The sequence below is a fragment of the Lissotriton helveticus genome, chromosome 6, assembly GCF_964261635.1.
Source record: "Lissotriton helveticus chromosome 6, aLisHel1.1, whole genome shotgun sequence".
Taxonomy (NCBI): Eukaryota; Metazoa; Chordata; class Amphibia; order Caudata; family Salamandridae; genus Lissotriton; species Lissotriton helveticus.
The window spans coordinates 479071419-479098444 of record NC_136067.1 but is presented as its reverse complement, the minus strand read 5'-3'; positions in this window follow the sequence as shown (position 1 = coordinate 479098444).

Here is a 27026-nt window from a genome sequence, read left to right as displayed (position 1 = left end):
CTGCTAGGGGTCCAAGCGACCAACACCTCTCACTACTTTCAGATACCAATGGTGTTAAGAAACCAGTGGAACTGAAAGACCCTTTGAGACTAAGAAATAAGATTGAGGTGCCAACTCTGCCCAATCAGGATAGCATTACCACAAAAATAGTGTCCTGAGATCCATAAAGGACTATATCAATAAATCAATATTCATCTTTCCCAGTGTGCTGACTATCGTAAAAAGGTGGCTTCTGCCAGATCGCCTCCGAGGCCTCCTTAAGACTACTCTGTTAGGACATATAAAATAGGTGATATGCCAGATTTCTGTCAGTGTGGCAGGGTATGCTCAGACGTGAGTCCCTTGCTCACTTTTCCACTGGATTCAAGCAAGCCGGGCTGAAGACGGCTGTAATGCCAGAAACCGGTCCTCGGAAGCTTGTTTCCGGTCCAGGGGAGGCATGGCTTGGCAGTTCGGGCTGGACTGTTCCCATGAGGCACAGGGTCAGACTGATTTGCATATGGCCATGTCTGAACTGGGGTGGCAGAGTGGGCTAAAGAACGGTGATGGATTAAACCCAGATCTTTTGACTGGGTGTGAATGTTTGATTGGTTCAGATGCTCCGTCCATCACCACCCCCTTTGTACCAGATTTCTGTCAGTGGCAGGGTACGCAGGTTATATTTTTTCACTTCTCCCTAGTTTGCCGTACATCACATGCTTTAGTAAGGTTCTGATGTAGCCTCTTACCCACTGTGACAGCTGCTTCAGTCCAGACCTCCTCCCCGCAGATTCAGCAGGACTTCCAATCAGCTGCAGTATCTGCTCACCTTCCTTGATGTGCCAATGTGAATCTGTCCGGGCGAGGTCTTTTTCCTTTGGCTGCAGTCGGGGTTAAGGTACCAATATGCCCTGATGGTGGTTTTCCAAAATGTTCTTCAGCATGAAATACCTTGAAAAAACAAGCAACAAGAGGTGTTTGGCCAAACAGGAACAGTTAATTTAATTAAACAGTGGGGCCGGGAGAACAGTTACAGACACAGGGTCTGAGGACTGTCTCAAATTACAATATATATGATATGCCTTTTTATACAACTCATTGAATGAAATAAAATAGCTCTGGTGACCCTTTTTTAGTAAGGAATGTGAACCTCTATCTTTGAAGCCATACATTAATGTATTCAATGGGAAATCGAGGTGGGTCTTGACCTTGCGTGTAAACACTGCGACCAGTGGGCAACGTGTTCAGATGCTCCAGCATGGAGAGCATGTGATCACTGCATGTTATGTGTGCTCTGTCCTGATTAGCTATGTGTTCCCATCTTATTTATTTGAAAAGTTTTATAAAGCGCAAACATTACCCTTGCAGGTATCCGAGCGCTGTACAAAGTGTCGAAAGCACAAATAAACTCAGTACAATGGAAGTCAACACATTGTCAAACAAAATGGAGTAAACAATCAAGGTGACGGACCGCGTAATTGGCCCACCTATCCAGTTTCAGATGGGCCCTACAGTGCTAAAAACTATTAAACAGAGCAAGCATAAAATAAATCAAAACAACATAGTAAAATAAATGTCAAATCTGTAGTGTCCCAGCTAGTACAGTTTCAGATGGGCCCTAGAGTAAAATAACAATTTAACAGACAAGCATAAAATAAATGGAAAACAACATAGTGCAATAATTGTCAAATCTGTAGACAGGGGACTTGAGAAAGTGAACAGGTTGATGCAGTTAATGATCACTCAGGAATAGCCATTTGGCATGTTTCTTGAAAGAAGTAGTGGAAGGATTGGCTATGATCTCATTAGAATGAGCGTTCAAAATTCTAGGAGCAAGACCAGAGAAGGCACGATTGTAAGTACTTTTCTTTTTGAATTTGGGAGGTTTCAAAAGTAGGGTGGACATACTTCTTAAGTTCCGACAAGAAACAGAAAGTACAGGCTTGTTAGCCAAAGAAGCTGCAGTGCTGTAATGCAACTATTTATGCGTTAGGCAAGCTATCTCAAAACAAATCCTAGCTTAACAGCTGATTAAGTTGCATAATGTCAAGTGTAATGTGGTCTTTTTTCATGGAGCCTGTGATGAGCCTGGCTGATGCATTGAGGGTGGCTCTGAGTGGGGCCAAGCTCACTTTAGGAAGACCTGCAAGGGTCACCAGACCATATTGCAGTTGCGAGATCATCAGGGATTGTACTGCATGTCGAATGTCTTCCGGGAGAAGGAAAGGTTTGATTAACTTAAGGGTGTTAAGTTGAAAGTTGGCTCCCTAATAGTAGCCCTGATGTGAGCTAGCATATTTAGGAATTTGTCCAAGGTAGTGTCTAACGATTTAGTGGAGTTAAGCTCATGAGGGGTGCAGTTAAGAGCTGTGAGTTGTTTAAGCCAGTCCAGGGTAGGTGCAGAGTGGTTGTGGGGGGCAATCAGCAGGAATTTAGTTTAAGAGCTGAGAGTATTCAGCAAAAGATGGTTCTGGGCTAACCATTGTTGAGTTTGTGAGAGAGCCTCATTTAAAGTGCTTATGTCACCAGGAGAGGGAATCTTCAAGTATAGTTGCGTGTCATCCACGTACATGTGGTAATAAATGTTAGAATGGTTCAGAATGATGGTAAGTAGTTCCATAAAAAGGTTGAAGAGAGTAGGCGAGAATTCGGATCCCTGAGGCACTCCAATAATGACAGGGGTACTGGTTGCAAGGGAATGGTTAACTTTGATCCTTTGTGTGTGGTTATTTAAGAAAGAGGCAAACCACTTTAGGACCGGGCCTGAGAGACCCATCCTATGTTGAAGGAAATGAATCAAGTTTTCATGTTTGATGGTGTCAAATTTAGAGGACCAGTCAAGAAGGATCAGAAGACAAGGGACATTTTGATCAAGGAATCACATGGCATCATTCACAATGTGAGTTAGTGTTGTTTCAGTTATGTGTCCTGCTCTGAAACCCTACTGATTGAAGTCAAGGAGTTGAAATGTCTCTATATGTTTGCAGAGCTGCTTGTGGACGCCTTTCTCAAGCAATTTGGCTTGCTGAAGATGATAGACCGGAAGTTGTTAGGATCAGATAAATCACTGCTGGACTTTTTAGGGATGGGAGTGACTTGCCTAATTTTGAAGCAATCAGGGATCCTCCCCTGGAGGAGAGATTCATGAATGATCCTGTACCAAAGAGGTAGAAGTGCTGAATTATGAGCTTTAAAAAATGTAGCAGGAAGTGGATCGCTGAAGTGATTGGAAGGTTTTAGTGTTGCCATATTATGGAGCAGCTCTGTGAAATCTGGCAGGATAATGGAATTCCAAGGGGCGTCATTATTAGGAGAACAACCAAAGAGTAAGGAGACTGCCAAGGGAACCATATGCTCCGCTGATGATGCGGTGGGGTTTTGAGACAGCAATATGGGAATGACAGGTTGCAGCTCCAGTTAAATTTTCCTAGTTTTTCAGAGAAGTGCACTGATAAGTCCTCCCCATTAGGAAGCAGAATCAAGGGAGACAAGGTAGGGTTGGAAGAATGGTTTGCTTGCTGTTTGATGATTTCAAAGAGCTTTTTGGATCTATTTTTAGCACCGTCCAGCTGGGCCCTGAAATGGTCAGATTTAGCAATGTGGATTTGTTTGTTGTAGGTACTTCTCATTTTCCTTAGCTGAGAGAGGCTTGTGATGGAGGGCGTGTTTCTCCATTGCCTCTATTACAGTCTAAGTTTACAATGTTCATAATTTAGGGCACCATTAAACCAAGGTTTGGATTGTTTGAATGGAATCCTTTTGAGTTGCTTTGGAGCAATAGTGTCAAAAATATTAAAAACAGTGCTAATGCAGTATTCAGAAAGATCATCAATGTTGGTCATGTTATGGAGAGGCTGAAGCCTATTCTTGGTGATGGTAGTTAGAGCATTGATGTTGATGTCTCTCATTTTGTGAGTCACTTGTTTAGCTTTCAGCATTTGTCCCTGTCTGCACTTGACCTTTTCCAATATGTGGAAGGAAATTTGACGTTGGTCCGACCAGTCACATGGTAGGATGTCACCCAGTTGTATGATATTGTCTTTAACAATAATGAGGCCGAGGTTGGCGCCTTTGTTGTGGGTAGGTCCTGTTGTAACTTGACACAGGGTGGACCTTCTCCCCACTCACCCCTCTCCCCTCTCCCTCCTTGGTACGGTCCGCTCTGCCTCCGTGTGTGAGCGTTAGAATGTTAGTGGTGAGACTATGCCGCCAAGCTGGGAGCACCTGTTTATTTAAGGACTTAATAAATTGTTCCTGGAACCCTTTATGTGCAGTGATTCATTACTACACTTTTGGCGATGAGGACGAGGAGCTGAGCCAGGGTCAGCGTGGTGCCTCCCCCCTGGAGCAACTTGATGCTTGAGCGGAGAAAAGTGTTGAAACTGATGACTTACCCTGTTGATGAAAGAAGATCACAGGAACAGCGGACATATCGGTGAATTAAGCTGTACTCATCGAGGTGTTCCCCTTGGGGACGTGAGCTGCTTGCATCCGGAATTATAAAGGAAGTCGGGTGTGTGGCCTCGGTGAAGGTGAGCTTGTGCCGTGTGGAGGAGAGGAATCTTGTCTTTCCGTTTGAAGTCTGACTGGCGTTGGTGGATCTTTTAATTGGTATCCCTTTGGAGTGCCCTGCTGTGTTGTCTGCAACAGATGAGGTGAAGCGGCTGCAGGTAGCGCCGGCGGAGTGGAGCCTAGCGTGACCGTGTCAGAGCTGTCCTAAGAGCTGTGGCCGGTTCCGTTACCACAGAGAGAGAAGACGCCGAGGGTGAACGCGTGAGGAGGAACGGCTGCTGTTGGCGCTAGTGAGGAGGAGCTGAGCTTGGTTGTCGGTGCAGTGCCGGAGTGGCACACACTCTCCTCAGTCTCCGTTGTGTCGAAGACGGGATCCGTCAGTATCAGAGTACCCCATTTCTCCCGACTTCATTACAAGTATTCGGGGAGTCTTCAACCTGACTGGTTGCCGATAGGGGGCAGGGGCTAAGTTGAGAAGCTGTCAAAGTGAACGTGACGCAGCAAACTACTCTGCCGGATAATCCACCACTGAAGAAATGTAAGGATGACATCGTGATGTGTATTTTCACATAAGATGAATATATGAGTTAAAAAAAAAAAAAAAGAGAAGCCTCTGTGAAGTCCGGCAAGTGTTGAAATTTGAGTGAGTTGAATAACAAATTTCCTTGAACTTTAAGCTGATTTAATTTGACCAGTAATATTCTGCATAAACCTTGGGCGTACTCGTGATTTGAAATATTGGTGAAAAGTAATACCCACGTGGTAGTAGACTGGTATCTACGTGAGTTCAAGAGGTGTGCACTTTAAGTTAATTTGAGGAGAAGTGTGGGAGGCAAAGGATTAAGCGTTCTCTGCAACTGTAGTTATGAAATTAATGTGAAGCGGCGCGCATTCAGTTTTCTAAAAGTTACTCTCCTCAGATCTCTGATTTTGGTCGAATAAACCTTCCACCACTGCACATAATTATAGCAGGCGTCTTAGTGCACTGCCACCTTGTGGGCCATTTGCCGCATTCCCTCATGAAAATATTCCGGAAAAGTAGGGATTAAGACTGTAACAACTTAAAAGAAAGCTGTAGTAAAAAACGTGACAGCGATCACAAATAATTATATTTAATTCAAGTGTTGAGAGATTTAGCCACATAGGATAATTGGCTTGACTGTATGTGGCATTATCGTCTGTAATTGGAGACAACTTTCATTTAGCTGTGTTCATTTGGACATTAGCTAGTAGGGTGAATTCTCCACAGCGTCGAGATTGAATGTGATTAACTCCTAAGTATAAAGCAGCGCACAAACATTTTCATGCACTAAGGTGGAAGAGTGACGCATGTTAGCGGCGGCATTCCTTGGATGTTCTCATTGTTAGCGAAGAAACTGGACTACTCCTTACCAGTAAACCAGCATCTGCGAGTTTCTAATTAATGTGAGGTAGGCAAATTGTCTACTCCTGAGGCGCATAGCTAGCGCATCACTTTCCTCAGTTTTTGGCGCGCTAGAGCGTTCTACGTTTTTCACTTGTGGCGCCACCTTTCTGTTGGATGCGGAAATTACATCTTCATGAGAATTCCTGGCTAAAATTAAAACGTGCATACAAGGAGTAATTTTCAGCACGAAAGACGCTGGAGTAACCCCAAGACTGTATCCTTATAATTTGAAAACGAGAGAAGTTCACACATTTTTGAAATAAGAACTCTATTAGCAATTATAAAAAAACAATATGAAGTGGAATTTAGGGTTACAATTTATAACGTACGTAACAGGGAGTTGGGTCGAATGTGTAATTTACCGCCACCTGAGCCGTTTATGGAAGAGGAGGAAAATAATATTGTAGAATGGAGAGAGTGGAAAGAATATTTCGAGAATTATATATCAGTTTTTGATGAAAAGGAAGATCTATTAAAACCTGAGGAAAAGGCTGTAATATTATTTCACAGTTTTGGAACCGGTGGACGAAAGGTGTACCATAAAATGGAAAAGGTAATCGATAAAGGAACTGATAGGAATAGGTTTGAGAACATCATAAATGTGTTGGATGAACATTATAAGCAAGTCTCGTTTGTTAAATCACAAAGGTATGAAGTTTTCAAGGAAAAAATGGATAACAAAGAGGAGGTTTATACAAGTGAAATAAACCCTGTCTGTACCATCTTCATAGGCGGAGTAGAAATAGAAATAATTACAGATTCAGGTAGTGTATGGAATAGAAAATTATCTATAAAACATGGAAATGAATTAAGAGAGGCCAACATATCCCTAAAAACGTACACAGGGGAGGACATTGACTTAATAGGATACAAAGTGCTGGATTTAAGTTACAAGAAATAAAGTACTAGGAGTACAATATATATAACAGAAAGTGGACCCTCCATGCTAGGGTGGAAGGATCAAAGGAAATTAAGAATATCACTGAATAAAAAAAGAAATGAACACATGAGTGAGCTGGCGCAGAACAAAAGTGGGCAAGTAGCAAAGTGTGAACCGTTAAATGCAAGAACGTCACCATCAAAAGGCGCGGTAGTCAAGGAAGTAGCAGCAAGGAAAAAGAAATGGAAAAAAGAAACAGTTAAGGACGAATTCAATGAAAAACAAGAAACTTGCCAAGGTTTGGTGAACGAAATGAATATAAGCAAGGAATACGGGAGAAAAGGCAGTGAAGGAAAAGTTGTAAAAAATGGAGAATTGGAGATAATGGGAGAGCGTATAGTTACAAAACCTAAAGATCGAGGAAAAAAAAATGTAAGAATAACCTGTTGAATTGCAACGTGGTGCAGCAAAGAAATGTATTGGCCGAGCTCTGGACCAAAACAAGGGAGTAGTGTGCGGATATTTATGAACAGGAAGGAGAAGAGGGTCTAAGCCTCTTTGAGTCAAAGGGTGAAAATAAAGGAAAATATTTTCAAATGTTTTGTAGTGATAAGTCGGAGAGTGAGAGTAAGGAAGCGCAGGAAATCCTAAAATGTCCCCTATTTAAAGTTGTGTCAGGGAAGAAGGGTCTGCTCGGTGATGACAGGAGGGAGCATGAGTTTTGCGGCCTAGAAAACCCTACGGAGTCCTCCTACTGTAGTCACTTGATGGAACGGGAGGACAGACTTATTACTGATGATGCTCGTGCTAATGAACTGGAACTGTTTAAAATGGAATTTAATAGTAGCTTTGATACTGTTCACGGCCAAGGAAATGAAGCTAGAAGATGGTCGAGACCTGTCACTGAGGTTGACATTGAAATGGAGTCTTGTTGTATCAGTGAGAGTAGACGCAGTGTGGCCTGGCCCAGGAAACTGCCCAAGAAAAAGAACCTTAATGCTATGATCACTCTCCTGGATGGAGATAAAAATACCAGAAAGAAGTGTGTGGAACACGATAGTGAAATAGACTGCTGGGCATGTTCAGACTTTGAAGAGCCAGTGGTGGAAAGTGAAGTAGCACACAAACCAGTTCTACACCTATGTCATGATGCAAACCTAAGAGCTTACAGGATGCGTAATGGTGTTGTGGGAGAAGAGGTGTTCAAGGGATAGGAAGACTCTGCTACTTCCACTTGCGAAGGTCTTTCTTCCAAGTGGGAGAAAGGTCAGGACATTGAGTTGGACCTTGCGGAACAAATGAACCCCTTATTCTATTACACCACCAGTGAGTTCGATACTGAAGATTACTAGAAGGCTTTAGAAGTTATCCACTAAAGTTGACTATTAGAAAGCACCTTTCACCTGTCCCTAAATACCCCTTTGGACTGTCTCTGTTGTTACTTGGTAGGGGGATTTTGCATTCTCTTTCAGGCAGTTCTATTTTGGAAACTTAAATGGGTCTTCTGCGCAAGACCCAGTTTTTTCTAGTTGCAGTATATTATCCAGTGTGGCAGTCACCCCTCTCCCTGCTCCTTGGTCTTTTCTTCTACCTTCTCTCTCTCTCTCACTCTCTCTCCCGCTCTCTTTCTTCCTTCCCCGCTATATCTCTCTCGCCTCCTTTACCCCTCCTCCTTTTCGCTTCTCTTCTTGTCCGCTCTCCTCCTCCCCAGCCTGGGGCCTTGTTTTCCCCTCTTTTCTGTTCTCCCTAAGGGGAAAGGTGTGTTGTAACTTGACACAGGGTGAACCTTCTCCCCACTCACCCCTCTCCCCTCTCCCTCCTGGGTACGGTCCGCTCTGCCTCCGTGTGTGAGCGTTAGAATGTTAGTGGTGAGACTATGCCGCCAAGCTGCGAGCACCTGTTTATTTAAGGACTTAATAAATTGTTCCTGGAACCCTTTATGTGCAGTGATTCATTACTACAGGTCCCTTACAGACCTGAGAGAATTTGGAGTAATGCCTTAAAGGAGCTGACTAAAAGATCATTGGTTTTATTCCAATCGAGGTCAAAGTCTCTGAGGAACATATGATATAGTTGATCCAAACACGAGCTAAAGACCTCCATGATTTGCTCTATGAAGAGCAGATTATCACCCGGTGGATGATAGATCATGTGAAGCAAACTGACAATCTTGCCCTTATTCCAAATTTCGGTAACTAGTTGCTCACAGGAAGATAGCAAAGCATTATGAGATTGCTTTATAGTTAGGCTGGAGCGATGAATGCAGGCAATACCCTTCCCCCGTTTTAACATGATGATCGCATCTGATAATGGCATAATCGGATGGGATTAAGATGGTTAGAACAGAGGAGGAGGCATCGTTGAGCCAGTTTTCAGTGAGAATCAACAAGTCCAAATCTTGCGCAATGATGAGTGCAGAGATGTCAGCAGCATGTTTCATAGCTGATCTGCAGTTGAGCTGCATCAATTTGATGTGAGGGGAGGTATTAACCACTTCATGATGAGCGGTAGTTATTTGGAGTTAGTTTTCCTTATTAACCGATCTGAGGTTGACCCTGTATTCCCTGTCAGGATCAGAGGAAATAGCAGGGATGTTGATAGAGGAGTTAAAGGAAGTGAAAACCCCTGTGCCACTGTACAAGATACCTAGGAGGCCTGGAGGGATGGTTAGGGAGAGGCCTAGAACTCCAACTGAAACTAAGTCGGTATCGGATATAGGACTGTTTGTCCCCATCACCGAAGACTCTTGGTGAATTGTTTTGATCGTTCCCGGGTGAACGGTGTATATTCCAGACCCTCTCCATCTTCATGTAGAACTGTAAAAGGGTCTGCATGATCTCTTTGACAGCCAGGAGATCCTGTTGAGGTCGGCGAACTTCATTTGACATCTGACTTTATGGTGTTTTGGGAACTCAGGTACCTCTCTGGCCATGTATGCTTTATTGGGGCCAATCTCACTGGCCCTTTGTGGTGTCCCTGCACCTATCTGTGGGATTGATCTGGGATTTCCTGTTTGCGCATTTGTGTGCCAGCTACCTGCCACCCCACCTGCGACCTGTCATTCAGTGACCTCTGGCTTGTGTCTCAGGGCCTACTTGACTACGTATTTCTGAGTCAGCGTTGATGTGGAGTTCACAATGGGCGAACTTGTCAATAAAGATGCAGTTTTGTTTTTAAACATGAATGAATCATTAAACATATTGAATCAACTTTTTCAATATTAACAACTGCGAGTGCAGCTTAATGCGTTTAAGCGCTATTTTCACTAAAAACTTTAATATATCCAGTTCAACTGATTGGATTTTTGTTGTTCTGGTATCATTTTATTTATTGTAATGTATATACTTTTAAATTGGTTTGGAACTTTTCTTGTGCTGTATTTTCACGTAATGACTGTTTGTGTGCTGCATGCATTGTTTACACATTGCTTCTAAGGTAAACCTGACTGCTTTGTGCCAAGCTACCAGGCAGTTAAGCATAGATACATTTAGGGACTTTTTGGTGGTTCATCATGACAAAGATTGTGGTTGTTGCCTGAGTGGGTCTCTCAGCCCCCCCCCCCAAACGAATAACCCAATTTCTTACAATGTGTCAGAAATCAGGTTGTTCAGCTATCAGGAAAAGAGATGACCATGAGAACTCAAATGGTAAATCAGTTTCTGTGTGAAATCCTTAACTTACTCTTTATAACTTTACTTAATCAACAAGGTTTTGCTCCAAGAAATTCATACAACGCATATGCAACAAATTATCAAAGCAATAATACTGTTAAGAAATAAAAGAATTGAAGTGTCAAAAAACAAATTTGCTCAAGGGACCACATTCCAGCACACAAAATGAGTTATGCTTAAAAGAAAGAATAAAGGTTATTGAAAAACAAATTATTATTACAGATTGATATCCATCTGAAATCAAAAGTTTTTTGGGCATGGGGAGGTGGTTGTGCAGTGTATTCATCAGCCGCGGTCGGTAGGGGAGTAACTGCCGGGGCGGTGATGTGGGGAGGGGGAGGGGCAGGGTGGGTGTTAGTAATGTATGGATAATGGAGGTTTGCAGGTAAGTAAACATTTAACCCCTTCGGCGCTCATGACGAGCTCAGCTCGTCATGAGCGCAACGTGCCCTACGCTGATGACGAGCTGAGCTCGTCATGTAACGCAGGATTTTTAAAATCGCAGCGAGAAAACCGCTAGCGCGCATGCGGTTAAATAAATCAAACGAATTTCGTTGCGCGCACTGTATTGCATTTGGGGATGTAGTGCGCGCAACGACATTTGTTTGATTTATTTAAATGTTTACTTACCTACCGACCACGGCTGGTATTCATGTTTGCCTCTGAAAGTGTTTCTCTCACAATGGGAGCTCAGAGGGGAAACTTTGGACACAGGTACCCTCCACTCATATCATTATAATCACAACAACCTGGTCCTTAACTCCATGGCTCTGAAAGTGACCAATAAGTTCACAACAGGTTTTCACATAAGAAATATCTTCAGAAAAGAGATGTGCTTAAAAATAATCCAAGAATTTCTACTAAGCTCCATATATGTATACAACAGTTCTTGATGATATTTACTCAAAAAGTCCATGAATCTTACGGACTGTTATGCTAGTTATTGAACACTTTCCCCAATATTTATTTAGATCTGTAACAGTCTGTTGGACCTGGTCCTTTTTGCAGGGTTATCCCCAAATGCTTTCCCTTCCTCTGTCTATTTTTCTGACTTTCTTTTTGTTGGCTTTAGGACTCTGGGAACTTTACCACTACTAATCAGTGCTAAAGTGCATGTGCTCCCTCCTATAAACATGATATCATTGGTTTACACCTGTTTGGCATATTTGATTTACATGTAAGTCTCTTGTAAAGCTGTATCCCATATATTTAGGGCCTGGAATTTAAATGCTACTAGTGGGCCTTTAGCACTGCTTGCTGCCATTGGTGGGCCTGTGTTTACAGTTTACTGCTCCTTTGACTTGCCTTTCATAACTATGTTTCCAAGTCTTAAATTCTCCTTTTATTACACATAGGTCACCCCTAAGCTGTAGTCATCAGCCCCCTAGAATATTGAAATGCCTTCTTGGCTTCCATCAATGAGACAATATTTCATAAATTACAAGTGTTCCAAAATACTTCAGCACTTCTCATAACTAACCTGCTCCTCAGGACGTCTTCTTCTCCCCTTTTGCATTCTCTTCATTAGCTGCCAATTTATTAAAGAATAATTTTTAAAATCTGTTGTCCTAAATGGTAAAAGCCCAAGTTATCTCTCCGCTAAGCCTTTCCCTTTTCGGCCAGACAGATCACTGAAATCTAGTGATAACGCCCTGCTTAATTTTCCTCTAAGTTAAGCCTGACTGCTCTGTGCCAAGCTACCAGAAGGTGAGCACAGGTTAATTTAGGGTTTGCCTGCCCCTTTACCCTGAATAATATTGTGGTTGCTGCTTGATCAGGGCTCATACCCCAGTCAACCAGTAACACAATTTTTAGAAAAAAATCATAGATATTTATCAAACAGAACACAATACCAATACATTGTTTAAAAAATGTTATGTGATACTCCGTAGAGGGCTTCCTGACACCAATGCAACATAATTGTTATTTGTCAAAAAGTTTGTTGAGGTTTTTGTAGTGTTGACCATGCTTGATCCGGCTTCTCTGTTTGCAGTTTTTATATCTGAAAATTACATTTCCCTCTCCGAATTTGTCGATCCGAGGTTGCGCAAACTCTTTGGGGGATGTGGATATTTTGAATGGTTGTGCTACATGTTCATTTGATGTGCTGAGTTGTTACATTTGCGGTTGTGCTGTAGATGTTGCTTCCTGCCTTGTTGAAGTTCTGCCTGCTCTTTGCTCAGTTTTAGCAGCTGAATATATCTTTTTCATCTACCTAGAGTTCTTTGAGAAGGGTTTAGAAATTCTTATTTTCACACTGCAAATTGACTTTTAATGGTCATTCAGATTGGATGTGTGAAAATAATAATAAAAAAAATAACAAATTATTCAGATAATTTTATGATGTACTTATTGTTGATCTAAGATATCATTCAATTTGAAGGCAATCCACATATTAGTTGCACTGCCCTGTCTAACACAATCATAATTATGTCCATTAACAATTTTCTGTCACTCGCAGTGTTTTTTAATTTTATTAGCAGAATGAAAGTATCCCATAAACATTTGAATAAAACACATTTGTTGATACATTTAGATTTCATATTTATTTTTATCCAAATTAATGAGAGAAATTACATGTTCTTTTACACCACAAAAATATGTTATTTATTATTCTGATACATGTTAAGGTGATATTTGGGAATCTAATATTTCCTTACCACAAAATCATTCAGTTTTATTTTGAACCCAAAGGCAAAACACAACAATGAATTGTTATTCATCCAGTTAATATTTGTATACAAGTTCTAGTGTGATTGGTGTACACCTTTCTCCTTTGATTGTTTGACACTTCCTTGCATATACAATGTGATACTTTATTAATAGATACATTAATTAGAAACACATTGGTGTTGCATATATGTTTGAACTGAAACAGTCTGTCATTCGCTAGACTGTTCTTTTTTACCTGTTTACACTATGATCACAAATATTATTCTGCCCTACTGTTTTTTTCTGCGGTTGTATTTGATGCACACTTAAGCATTACTAGATGAATTATAAACACTAATCCAGACATAGGTCTTGAAGAACACATGCCATGTATTTATCTTCTAGTCAAAATAAAACAAATCATATATATAGATATAAACACATTTTAATTATATCTTATGTCAAAGAATATTGCTAAAATGTTGCTATATTTTTTGAAACAGAGATACCCAGTGATTTCATGACTTACAAGCCTTTCACATAGCCTTCACATTCTTAGTATTAAACCCGGGCCAGGAAAATACAACATTTTTAACCGACAATACTACAAGTCATTGTTTGAGATTGTATTCTTATTGTGAAAATACATGTGTTTAACTATGCTCTTAGCTCAAACAATGCTCAAACATTTATACAAATGTGTGCTTGGTTTGCGTACTGGCTTTGCACACATGTTGGGACCTACCCTCCACAGTCTGTGATCATTTTGTTTGTTTAACCAGCTGCCTTAGCTTGAATTTTCAGGGGCAGAAACATGATAACATTGGATTGCTATTTAAGTGTCTAAGTTAACTAAATATTGTGTGTTGTTTTATCTCTGGCAGCTGCACAGATGGGAGGAGGGTAGTCTTAATCTACATGCATGTTAGGTCTGACTTAACAGTGCAACTGTCACCTGTCCTTTTACCCTATTGAATTATTCTACAGTTCTTTGCTTCCACATAAATACATATCTATTACAATGGTATTTACTTGTAATGCTTCACATTACCATACAACGTTTTGTAAAGCCAGACCTATTGACATTGCCAATATGTATTGTTCAGGGTTGAGGCTCAATTTAAGGAAAATAATTGTTCCTCTCTGTGTAGCTTTAAGGTGAGCATGTAGGTGTACAGCCAAAACCGTTCTTGCTATTGGATTACATTTCAGAGGCACAACAATGGGAAACGCATTTTCAGGTGCCTCCTGCCACTTTCAATTGAATTATCATAATTCCTAACAACAATTTAACAATATTTTCTACTAAGGAAGAAATTCATTACCCATCACTTTGTCATTTAAACAAGCTACTGGGCGTATTTTATATGCAGATGAAGTAATCACTAAATTAAGAAAACATCACAGCAGAAAAGTCAGAACTTAAATTCATCCGATTTGCTGTTATCGATAATGAAATGAAAGCAAACTCAAGTAGGGCATTTTGATGAGGCCTATTCACCAATTTGAAAGAAAACTTGAAAAGGCTTTGTAAACGAATAGTATACAGAGATTGAAGCACCTATGTGCGCTAAAATGACTTCAATTATGAAATCAAAGTCACAAAACCTTAATTCTGTCATAAAAAGCAAAAAAGCTTGCAGTCACAATTATGGAAAAGAACCAAACTGAGGATTTAGTTGTTGATGCCTTGGGCTTATTTTCTGATAATTCTGTACAGTGTAATCTTTTTCTTTAATTAGAGCCACAACATACAATAATGCATTGAAGAAACCCCTCAATCTATAACTACATTAATTTTGAAAAATTATGGATAAGCACTGTACAGATCCTTTATTTTCTTGCTTCAGAATTGTTAGAAAGACCCCGATTCGGCCCTTTTTTCAGCAATACCAATTGAAAAATGTATTTCTCACTATCATTTTAGATGGTCAAAACATCCATCAATTACAATTTGTGACCAAGTATTTTCAAAAAATGGATATGTGATAACATCTTTAGCACAGCATTATATTAAGCAAATTCACCATGGTAGCTGTATGATTAGATTAAGGAGCTCTTAACGAGTGGTCCGGCTTTTTATTGTAATATTTATCACATCGATGAATTCTGACAGTGTATAGTTTGGAAATATTGTATGCAATAATTATCACCTGTTACCATTTTCCCCATGAAAGCTTTTTAATATGATAATTATCACATCGATAAATTCTGACACTGAGATGTTAGATACATTAATTGTCACCTGTTACAATTTTGCCCATGAAAAGTGGCATTACAGTAGGTACCACTGCTATTGGTGTTTATCGGCCCACTCATTATGAGAGCCTAAAAGTTTGCACTGGCATGAGAAAACCGGGCACACCCATTCAGGCTCTTTTTGCTGCATATGAAACACATAATGAATTAAACTGTATTTGTGCCAGGGTAAGACGATGTATTTCAAAGAAATGGCTACCATTGTATTCCACAAGTAGCAATCAAAGTCATGATTATGGGGCAACTTCGAGACAGCTCCTTTTTTCCTAATAGCTTCAAAAGTACCATGGGCCATATGTCCGAAATCATTTTTGTGGTGGGAAAATGCGCAATTCCTGAATCAGGGCGCTCACAAAAATGTTTTTCCATATGTAAAAACACAAATTGCGATTCTGTAACATGTCATTGAGGGCCATATGGAAATTCACAGAATATCGGCCTTTGCGAACGCGAATTCGCAAAATGATATGTATGAAGTAAAATCTAGTGCAAAATAAGGAATCGCAAAATTTGCAATTCCTTATTTTGCAATTGCATTTAAGGAATCGCAAAGTTTGCGATTCCTTAAATGCAATGTATGAAGCCAAAAAAATTTGCAAAATGCCTTTAAGGAATCGCAAATTACCACCAACTTCTAGTTGGTGGTAAGTTGCGATTTCCTTGAAAACTGCACATTTCAGCATTTTTCAAAGTGCCATGTGACGCACATACATGCCCTTAGGGCATGTATGTGTGCCACATGTGCACCCATGCATATTTCAGGGGTGCAACAGGGTGTCCTTTGGAATCGCAAAATTGAGAATACCTTCCCATTCATTCCTATGGGCCTCCTGGCCCATAGAAATGAATGGGAAAATATTCCTTAATTGCGATTCGCAATTTGCAAATCGCAATTAAGGAATACTAAGAATTCGCTAAAAAAAGCGAATTTGTACATACTTATCAATTTGCGATTCTGAAATAGCGATTTCTTAAAAATCGCTATTTCAGAATCGCAAATCAGTACCTTCATACATATGGCCCTGAATCACAATTTGTGTTTAGCGAATCAATATTTGGAAGGGGTGTGTTTAGGGCATTTCTTTCAAACACCGAAGTACAGTGCTATGTATGAATGTTTTACAACAAAATTACTGTTCCAAAACATACATTATTTACTGACACCTCAAACGTATTGGTAAACGTATGCAAAGGGAAGGGGTCCCCAGACCCCTTCCACTTTGTGAATGTTAAAATATTTTTAATGAAACTTAAACGTCTCACTTTATTTTTTGAAACACAACCCATTTTCTTTTCCGGAAAAAGGGCTTCATTTCAAAGAAGAAAAAAATAGCTTTATTAAAAAGCAATCTCAGACATGGTGGTCTGCTGACCCCAGCCGGTCACCATCCCTCTTATGGCTGCAATTACTAATGGGTCCCAAACTGCGACCTACCTCATTATTAGACATGAGGTAGGTCAACTTATGACCCTCTAGGATTTGCTTTCTCAAATTTGTATGGTTGAGTACATTAGGAATTGCAATTTTCTAATTTCGATTCGGAAAGAATTGCAATTAGGAAATCCTAATTCCTAAATTTTTTTCATATGGCTCCAAGATCGAACCAGTCACAGCAATAAGGATGAACTCCAGTTCCATTCTCATGAAAAATACCTACCAGCATGACCTGGCTGATTTGAAGTGGAGGGAAATTACTGAGAATTGATACTTATTACACTGCCACTGGCAGACCTTGGAGACTTTTCTAACAAGACATGCGCAAAAGGAACAAAGGAACTGAATGATTACATGAAGAACTCTTCTGGAAATACAATCTAATCCTTCTGAAATCGCAGATTACCTTAACAGTGCAACACTTCAGTTCTCTTCATATCCTTCTTGAGATGGCTTTTAGACCAGATAGATAATAAATTAAACTCTTTCAACTTTTTTTCTAGAGCATGCAGACTAATTAAAACTTGAAAATATGCCTGTAAATGTCTGCTAACAGGATAAAAACCATGAATGGAGAGATTAGCATAGCAAGGAGTGTTCTTCATATGGGGATAATAGAAGATAGATTTGATTAGTAGAATAATACCACTTCTCCTCAGTTTCAGACTTACTCAATTATTTCCTCTACCTCTGGTTAAAGAAACCAATGTTTGAACTGAGGAAACATAAAAGGCATTGGTTCAGATGTTTCATGCACACCCTGCAAGTTTAATTAATGTTTTTTTTTTCAATGGAAGCTATTTCACGAGGTCTTGCTCTTCTTGTTCAAACATGTTTAGTCTGAAAACAATGGGGCACATTTACAAGCCCATTGCGCCACTTTTGCGTCACTTTTCCTATGTTAAAAGTGATGCAAAAGTGGCGCAAGGGGATTGTAAATCTGCCCCAATATGTTTAAGTTGCGCGTTTCACAGATTACACTTTCCACTCTCATGGGTAGCTGTCTCCTGAATGCTACTAAAACATCATCTTGGAACGGTATAATTCTAATATCTTCACACAATGTGCCAAAAAGGAACGGAATTTATCTTTGTCCAAAAAAGGAATTAGATGATTATTTGGTAATATTTATATTGTTGGACCGCTCAGCATCAGTTCTCTAGTCTCGTTTATTCTGTGGACACTTTCAATCTTATTGATATTAAAATATTAGGCTTTTTCACCTTTACTGGTATGCTCTTTCATGTTTTGAATTCCAGCACATTACCCACAAAGCCCAGAGCATGACTCAGCGAATTTCGCATATCACTAATCCTGAACAAAAAATGAGGATTCCTTCTCCCTACTGAACTATTGTACTAAATGAGCCATTTCCGAAGGTATTACATCTGCTGAGAACATAGAGCTATTTGTTACTCAGTGGACGGGCTGTAGGGTCTATTTTAAACAACCAAAAACAGTGATTTGAATAATAAGTTGAGAGTCAGCTGATAGCGTATTTGAGAAATTGCATTATCGTAGATCCTGTCACTGATTTAATCTCACTATAAAGTGCAAAATCAAAATCCAGTAGTAACCTTTCTTCCCTCTACTGTGTGGTAGAGGAAGACATAATTAAGATATTTTGGGGCTGCAGGTTTTTCATTTGAGTGCCTTAGGGATACTCCTGGATTAGAAAGAAAGGTGTCCTCGGGGCAGGCGGAACCATCTCCTCCAAATTAAACCAATGAAGTCAATCGAGAGATACGGGCACATGCATCAATGTTAGAAATTGCGATTCCTTATTTGCGATTTTTAAGGAATCGCAAATAAGGAATCGCAATTTTGAATGCATCAAATTTTTCGCAATTTTTTTGCGATTCGGTAAAAATCGCAATTTTTACCGAATCGCATTAATTTTGCGATTTCTTAATTGCGAATTCTCATTTTGCGAATTCGCAAATTGCGAAAATACACACATGCTGAATCTCTTTTTTTTTATTTTTTTTTATTACAAGCAGTAGGTAAACAAAAATACATTGGTACATTAGTTTCTTCATAATTAGACATATATTCACAAACAATTTACAAAATCCAAGAGACAACCCTAGATAATAGAATGCTACAGTGATAATGGAAAAAAATAACCAATATTGTACTTCAAAATTTAAACCTCTCAATATAATACAATAATAATATAATAAGAGAAATATCATTGTCATTACCGTACTTAAAATAATAATTCCAAAACATATTAGATTACCTGATATATAAACAACTGGTGATAAGCAGCATCAGGAATAATATTATTATACCGTTCATAAAGTGCTAATGCAAAAAGAAGAAAGACCGACGCTTGAAAGTGCTATTATTATTATGTGCAAAATTTGGCCTAAATAAAGCGACTAATGCAATAAAGTGCCAATGTATCATAGCACCATAATATTGTTATGCCGTTGATAAAGTGCTAATGTAAGAAGTAGAAAGACCGACCGACGGTTGGAAGTGCTATTGTTATTATGTGCAAAATTTGGCCTATATAAAGTGACTAATGCAATAAAGTGCCAGTGTATAGTAGCACAAATAATAATACATTTCATGAAGTGTAAATAAAATAACATACAAACAATTTCATATGATAAAAGTGCTTGGCAATTTGATATAGCACAGTAGATGGATACTTATATTTCCTTAGATGTAAATGTAATACCATCCTACAGTTAACTATAATATAAAACAATCACATTCCTTTTAATAGTTCAAGCTTATTAAAATATTTCCAGTTCCTTTCAAATCTTGTAATCGCACCCACTCTACCTGCATAGGCTTTCTCAAAATTATATGTTCTTCTCATTTTATTAACCCACTTAACATGGCATGGACTCACCGTAGATTTCCAATTTTGCAAAATCAGGGACCGTGCCACGGCAGTAGAAACAAAAATAAACACTTCTTCTGATTCATTGAACCCATTCCTGTCTTTGCTAATACCAAAAAGTGCCATTTCCGCTTCTGGAAGAAGAATTTTCCCTGTTGCCAACTCCAAATCTGCGAAAATCTCCTTCCAGAAGGGTTCTAACTTTGGACATGAAAAAAAAATATGATACCAACCACCCTGTCCCTTGGTTTTACATCTAAAACATTTATTCTCACATTCAGGGAACATTCTTTGTAGAGCTTCCGGGGTGTAATATGCCAGCCAGCGAGAAAGAAAAGACATTCTCTTATAATTAGCTGCACAAAGTGCTCTGTTTCCTAAATAACATATTGTCTCCCAGTCTTTATCTGACAATACACAATGTAATGTGAGACTTATTTTCTCAAGATGGTTGATTATTATATTAGATGAACCAGAAGGGGGTAACTTTTTGTACCAAAATCCAATACCCTTATGTTTCTACCCATATAACGCTGTTAACAAAGCATTGGGTGTTGTGTCAAGACTTCCTACTACTTTTCTAATAAAATAGCTAAATTGCAAATATTGAAAAAACATGAGCCTCCTCGGATGCGTTCTATCTCTAACCATTTGCCAGCTAATTATCATATTTTGAGTGAGAAGATGCCCTATTTCAAAGAATCCAGCCGATTCCCATTCTGTTAGATGGCTTGAAGAAATCCTAAGACCCATTTTAGCACATTCTGAAAGTTTCAAATAAATAGATCCATCTGAACCATGTTTTTTAAATAGAAGCCGTAATCTCGACGAGTACCCCACCAGTGTCTTATATCGTGTTCTCTTTGGAAGCTTTGCGGTTTTTAAGAAGATGAAAATGTGAGAGCCTGATTCCTCAAGCATTCTATTAAAAAAAAAGTTGTCTCTTGTCTGTCTAGACAAATCTATGAAGTTCTGAACCTCTTCTGTACCAACCAATGTTAAAAATAGAAAACCTACTGATCTTGTATTTTTTTACAGCTTTCACCCCCCTCCACCAGAAACCCCCCCAGGGATGCGGGAACCCCTTTCCTGTCCACACTGCCCACATCCCACCCCGTCTTTCTTCTTCGGGTGTCTTCTTGTTACACCCTGGTGTGACCCTTGACCCAGGAACACCCGCCTAATTTATTTGTTTATTATTTATTTATTTTTTTCCCCACACTCTCGTTTTTTTGTTTGTATTTTGGATTATTAATCTAGATTATAACATTAGATTCCTCATATTCAGCATTAAATTAAACCAAGCTATTGAGCCTAGGCCCTTGTTGATATCTCACTAAGAAGGGTCTGAGCCTCTTCTAAATCAGAAAATAGGAAGAATTTTCCCTTAACGAGAACCTTCAACTTTGATTGCTGTGCAATCGAGGCCTGTGCACCATTAGCTTTAAATAACTGCAGCAGTTTCACAAACTCTTTCCTTCTTTTAGCTGCAGCTGCCGTCATATCCGAAAAAATCCTGCATTTTGTAGTTTCGGATATAGTAAACTTAGAGAGTATTCTGATTCTCTCTGATTCTGATTCTGAAATCCGCAAAATTTAGCAGGATAGTTCTCGGAAATGGGGAGTTCGCAAAACGCTGAGCCGGTACTCTGTGGGCTCTTGTTATCGTTAGGTCTCCTTCAAAATCTGGTAGAACTACTTTCTGTATAAAAGAGTAAACCCATTGTACTGTATCGGATCCTTCTGTTCCTTCTGGAACGCCCACAATCCTTAGGTTAGATCTGCGGGAATGGTTCTCCAACTCCTCAAGTTTATTCTCCATTATGATCCTCTTCTTAGTGGTCTCTTTAGTCTCTCCTGTCACCAGACTCATCTGATCTTCAAGGACAGAAATCCTTGACTCAGCTTCCAAGACCCTGTTGGGGAGTGCCAGTGTTAACTCCTCCAGCTTGTCTATTCTAGCATGAATAGCTGCAAGTTCCATTCGCTGATTATTTTTGATCTCACGGATCTCATCGAGAATCAGGTTGAGCATCTCACGAATATCTAGCTGGAATTTCACCTCAGATCTTGCTTCTTTGTCGAGAAGGCTAAAATCGGGTCTTAAAATTCCTTCATTACCGGGAGTTGTATCATATATACTCTCCCCATCATGTGCCGCTTCATTTGCTACGTTTTCTATAGAAGGCTGAGTTTGAGATGGAGATACTGCCATGTCAGGGCCCTTAGATAGCACGTTAGAGACTGGGGGATCCAAAGTGTGGGAGACCGAAAGGAGTTGTGATGAATTAGGAGTGGGAGATTTCGGAGTTGTCTTTTTTGCGAATAGTGGAAAGTCTCTCACTTCCTTTACTCCCATGCCACTATTTCTCCTCTCTTCTATCACCTGGGGGGCTGACGTTACCAATGCTGGTGAGGGACTAAGAGATTGAGGATGGACTTCCATTTCCGCCTGTGACTGTGCAAGTAAGTCCGGTGCAATAGCATCACTCGCCTTGTCCCCCTCTGCCGCTTCTTGCTGTTCATCATGCTGTAAGGGGGTAGAGGGGGGGGGAGCGACTCATCGTCTGAGGATTCAGGGGTTGTATCGTTTGCTACAAGACTTCCCACCCCCTCTCTATTAGTGTCTTTATTTTTCTCACTAGCAGCCTTACGTGCAGTTTTTTTAGCCAGAGCCAGAGCAAGGCGGGTTTTGGCTTTTTGTCGAGCAGCCGCTTCCACTTTGCTGAGTTTAACCATATCATCCTCCTTCAGAAGTTTGCCCATTTTTTATTTTTTTTTAGAAGTACACTCCCTTTTTTTTAAGTTCGTTTTATTTTTTTTAATTTATTTTTAGGAAAAGAGAAGTTTTTGAAGCTTGATCACCAACAATCCGTTGCAGCCCAGGTGATTCCAAACAGTTAGCCCAATCCGTTGCAGCCCAGGCAATTCCAAACAGATAGTCCAGAGCACCTCCACACCTCCTCCCTCCGTGGAAGATCAGTCGGCAAGCTGTTCCGTTTCAGCCCGCTCACCACCACCTCACAGATTCCAGATTGCAGATTAACGTGCAAATCTGTTAGAAAGCTCCGTGTTTGGCCCGCTCTTAAGGACACACTTGCGCTCACCTTAGAACGAAAACAGATGAGCGGACTGGACTCCCGAACTCCTGTCAGGCAGGCAGACAGATAAAATCAGCAGCGGTGAGTCATCATCTCTCGCCGTGCATAATTTCCAGATTTCTCAGATTTGCAGATGCCTCCGCTCGGCGCCGTGAAACACAAGTAAATCTGTGTTTTTTTCCCTCTTGGCTTGAATTCCTGTGGCTGCAGTCCTTCAGCGTCCTTCAGTGTCTCAGCGTTTCCAGCTTGCAATCGCCATTACAGAGGCGGGGTCATGGGTCCCGAGTCATGAGTCATGGGAGACTAGGCAGAGGCGTGGTGCTCTGCAGTCATCCTGCCTCACACACATGCTGAATCTCAATGAGATTACAGCCAGGAAGGCAGGAGAGTAATTGGACACAGCTGCTCCCAGGTTTGCAGGGGAGGTTTGGCAGTTGGAAGTTGGAGCTCAGCCTGAAGGACCTGCTGCAGTGTGTGTGTCTGATTTTTTTTTGAGAAATGGCAAATGTAAATGCTGATGCAGAAATCCAATCCAGGAAAATAAAAATTAAATTCAGTGACCAGGAGTTGGAAATACTTATTGAGGAGGTCACTGTGAGGCAGGAACAACTGTTTGGTAAACAGTCTTTGAAGGTGCCTGAAGCTGTTAAAAGGAATCTCTGGCTTGCTATCCAAGCAAAGGTGAATGCTGTGGGTGTTGCACATCATGATATAAACAATTTACAGAAACTCTGGTATGACCTGAGCAGTCGTGCCAAGGAAAGAATAGCAACCAGGATGAAGGCTGCCAAAAGGGCTGGTGGAGGTCCCCCCAGGGATAGGCCTAATACCCCCTCGAAGACATGGTTGAAGGAACACTTTTACCTGAAGCTGTTGTTGGAGTAATTGACATTGATACCTCAGACCTTGTTGGACATTCCGAAGGTAAGACTTATTAAAATTGTTTTTTTAAATGTACAAATGGATTGGAAGTGTCCTCAAAATGATTTAGTTGATGTTCAATTTGCATTTCTCTCTTGCATGAGTTCTTTTACAGTTTCAAAAATATATATATAACTCATTTTAAGTCATGCAGCAGTGCATTATGGGAGTTGTAGTCTGTTAAGAAATTGCATATGCCAAAGTTAAGCAAAGGTATTAAAAAATCAAGTATAATATGTTAGGAGACCAAAGTAAGCATGTAGCATGATATCTTTTAAAGATATTTTATTTTGAATAGCAAAACAAAAAGTGCAAATTTTAAAGTAACACACTGTTTGCACTATTTCATTCATAGATACACAACAAGACATTAATGAGAATGATTTGACAGAGTTCAATACTCAAGATGGACAAGACACAGATGACTCAAATGCAGCAACCTCATCTTCCTTTAATGTTGCAAGAAGGCAAAGACACAGACTGCGCCCACTGCAGCAGTCTGACAATGATGACACTCAAAATGATAATGTCCCAGAAATCCAGACTGTTGAAACACCAGCAAACTCAAATCCAATTCAGAGCAGGCGTAATAGACTTGTACAGTTTTATAGGCGCAGGTCACATGCAACACAAAGAGGAAGAGCTGTAGAGGAGAGCATCACCGGCAGTGCTGTTGATGATAACATTTTGAGAATTCAGCGCCTACAAGGCAAAGATATTAGAGTCATAAAGGGAAAACTTGGTCACATTGACAAAGAGATTGGTGCAATGCACAACAGTATTAAAAACATGACGAATGTTATTGAGACTGGGCATAGAACAACATCAGATAACCTGCAACGCATTGCAAATTCTTTGGAGAAATTGTGCACAGTAATACAGACACAGCAAGGGGAAAGTGCTAAGAGGCATCTAAGAGCAATGACCTGCATGCAGGGTCACACCAGGGGAATGGCTCGACTTTCAAGCAGTACCACTCAACTCTGTAAGCAGACAGTTGCCATGCAATTTGAAATGAAACAAATTTGTGGAGAGATTGCCAGGGGAATGGGGACACTCCATAATCTGGTTGAAAGAACACAAAGTGATGATGCACCTGCAAACCAGTCAGCAATTGGGATTAGTGATGTTGCCAGAAAAGTCAGTGGCATGCTTGTCCCAGTATTACCTGAGGCACGCCGTAGGAACAGGAAAAAATACATTCCCAGTGACATGACCATGGGAGATTTGAAAAGTAGTGCCAAAGCATTAGGGGTGCGTGGATGTAAAAAATAGTATGGTACCCTTAATTTTAAATTTTTGGTAAAAAAGAAAACCTTATCATTTGAAAAACATTGCTTTCTGCTTTGAAGTAAAAGCAAAGTAATTTACAGTCTGATCTAAAGCTATTTACTTTTGAATAGAAAATGCATATAATATGTTTTTTGAACAATAAACAGTTTACAAACAAACACATGATTGCATTGTGTGGTTCTTACATTTTTTTAAAAGTAATGTTGTGTTATCTCTGCTCTTCTCCTTCTTCCCTCTGCTGCTTCAGGTCCATGTAATCTTGCATGGGGTTGATGAGGCTGATTATGAGGTAGTACATTGTCCAAATCCAGTGCTATGACTCTCCTAGTGGCCAGGTTGTGCAACATTGCACATGCAGCAACTATTTTACAGCAAATTTCAGGGCGATATTGTAAAGCTCCTCCTGTTTTATGGAGTATGCAGAAGCGAGATTTCAGCACACCAAAGGTTCTTTCTATCACATTGCGGGTTGATATGTGAGCTTGGTTGTACTGCTGCTCTTTTGTGGTTACTGGATTAAGATAGGGTGTCAATATGTATGCCCTCACTGCATAGGCACTATCACCTACGAAGTAATAACAGATACAATGCATGAGCAACATGTGTCTAGAAGGCACAGGAGTATTTAAAAAATATGATAATTATATTTACCAAGCAAATATCCTTCTCCAAATTCACCAGCAAGCAGTCTTGTGTGGATGGCACTGTGTCTAAAAATATAGGAGTCATGGGCACTTCCTGGATAACTTGCAACTAAATCTGTGATGATGGTTTGAGAATTGCAAATTGCTTGTATGTTGAGGGAATGGTAACTTTTCCTGTTGCGAAAAATATACTCATTTTCTGAAGGTGGGCAAATGGGAACATGTGTGCCATCTACACAGCCAATGACATGTGGGAAATGTTCCATGTTATAGAAATCTAACTTGGTTTTTAACAAATCCTGTGGTGTACTTGGAAATTTAATGTGATGCCTTATCCTTTGTAACATGGCATTCAGAAAAGCATTAAAAAATCTTGAAAGGGAACTCTGGGAGACACCACCAGCAATGGCTATTACACCCTGAAATGACACAGAGGCAAGGAGGTGAAGTGAACACAATACCTGAACATGGGTTGGTATTGCTTGTGTCCTGCATGTTTGTCTCTGCAAGATTGGGTCCAATTCTGCAATTAAATCTAAAATTAAATGAGCATTGAGCCTATACTTATCATAGATTTCTGCTTCTGTTTGCCCTAGTAAGGTGGTGCGCACTCTAAAAATTCTCCCTTGAATGATCCTTCTCCTCCATCCTTCTGCAACTCTCAACCTCTGCCTCCGTGCCAAAAAAAAAGAGTGCTGCCATTGTGAAAAAATGTTTGAAGCATTTTGGGGCACCTTATATGCACTCTTGATGGATTTCACCTGCATTGTCCAATTTTGAAAAAATTACCACCAGGTTTGACTTCTTCTAAATGTAAGAATTCTTATTTGCGATTTCTTAAGAAATCGCAAATAGCGAATTTTCATGCATACAATTTTTTCGCAAAAAAATGTGATTCGCAAAATTTGCGACATTTTTAAGGAATCACAAATCAAATTGCGATTCCTAAAATAGCGAAAATGCACTTTAAAGCTGATGCATCCCAAAGCAATGAATTGCATTCGCAAACGGCCGAATTTTGCGATTCGGATCGTTTGCGAATGCAATTCAGTTTGATGCATGTGGGCAATAGTCTTTAGAGTGAGGAATTTTCTTCTAAGAAGCATAGCACGGGGTGTCTGCAATGTTTTAGAGGGCTTTAAAGGGCACTTTTACGTGCTGGACAATATTTTTGATCATTCCATTGACACAGGCGTGATGGAAAGACAATACACCTATGCTTCGATGGGGAATATGCTGCTGATGAAAAATATGCAACGTGATGTGAATGATGGGTGAGGCGGTAGCCATAAACTGTTATGCTTGCTTTTGTGCTAGCAAAGAAGTCCTGAGGTTTATAACAAACCACCAGATAGATGCCAAGAGGGTGTAGATATTTTTGAAGCTATAGGCAATC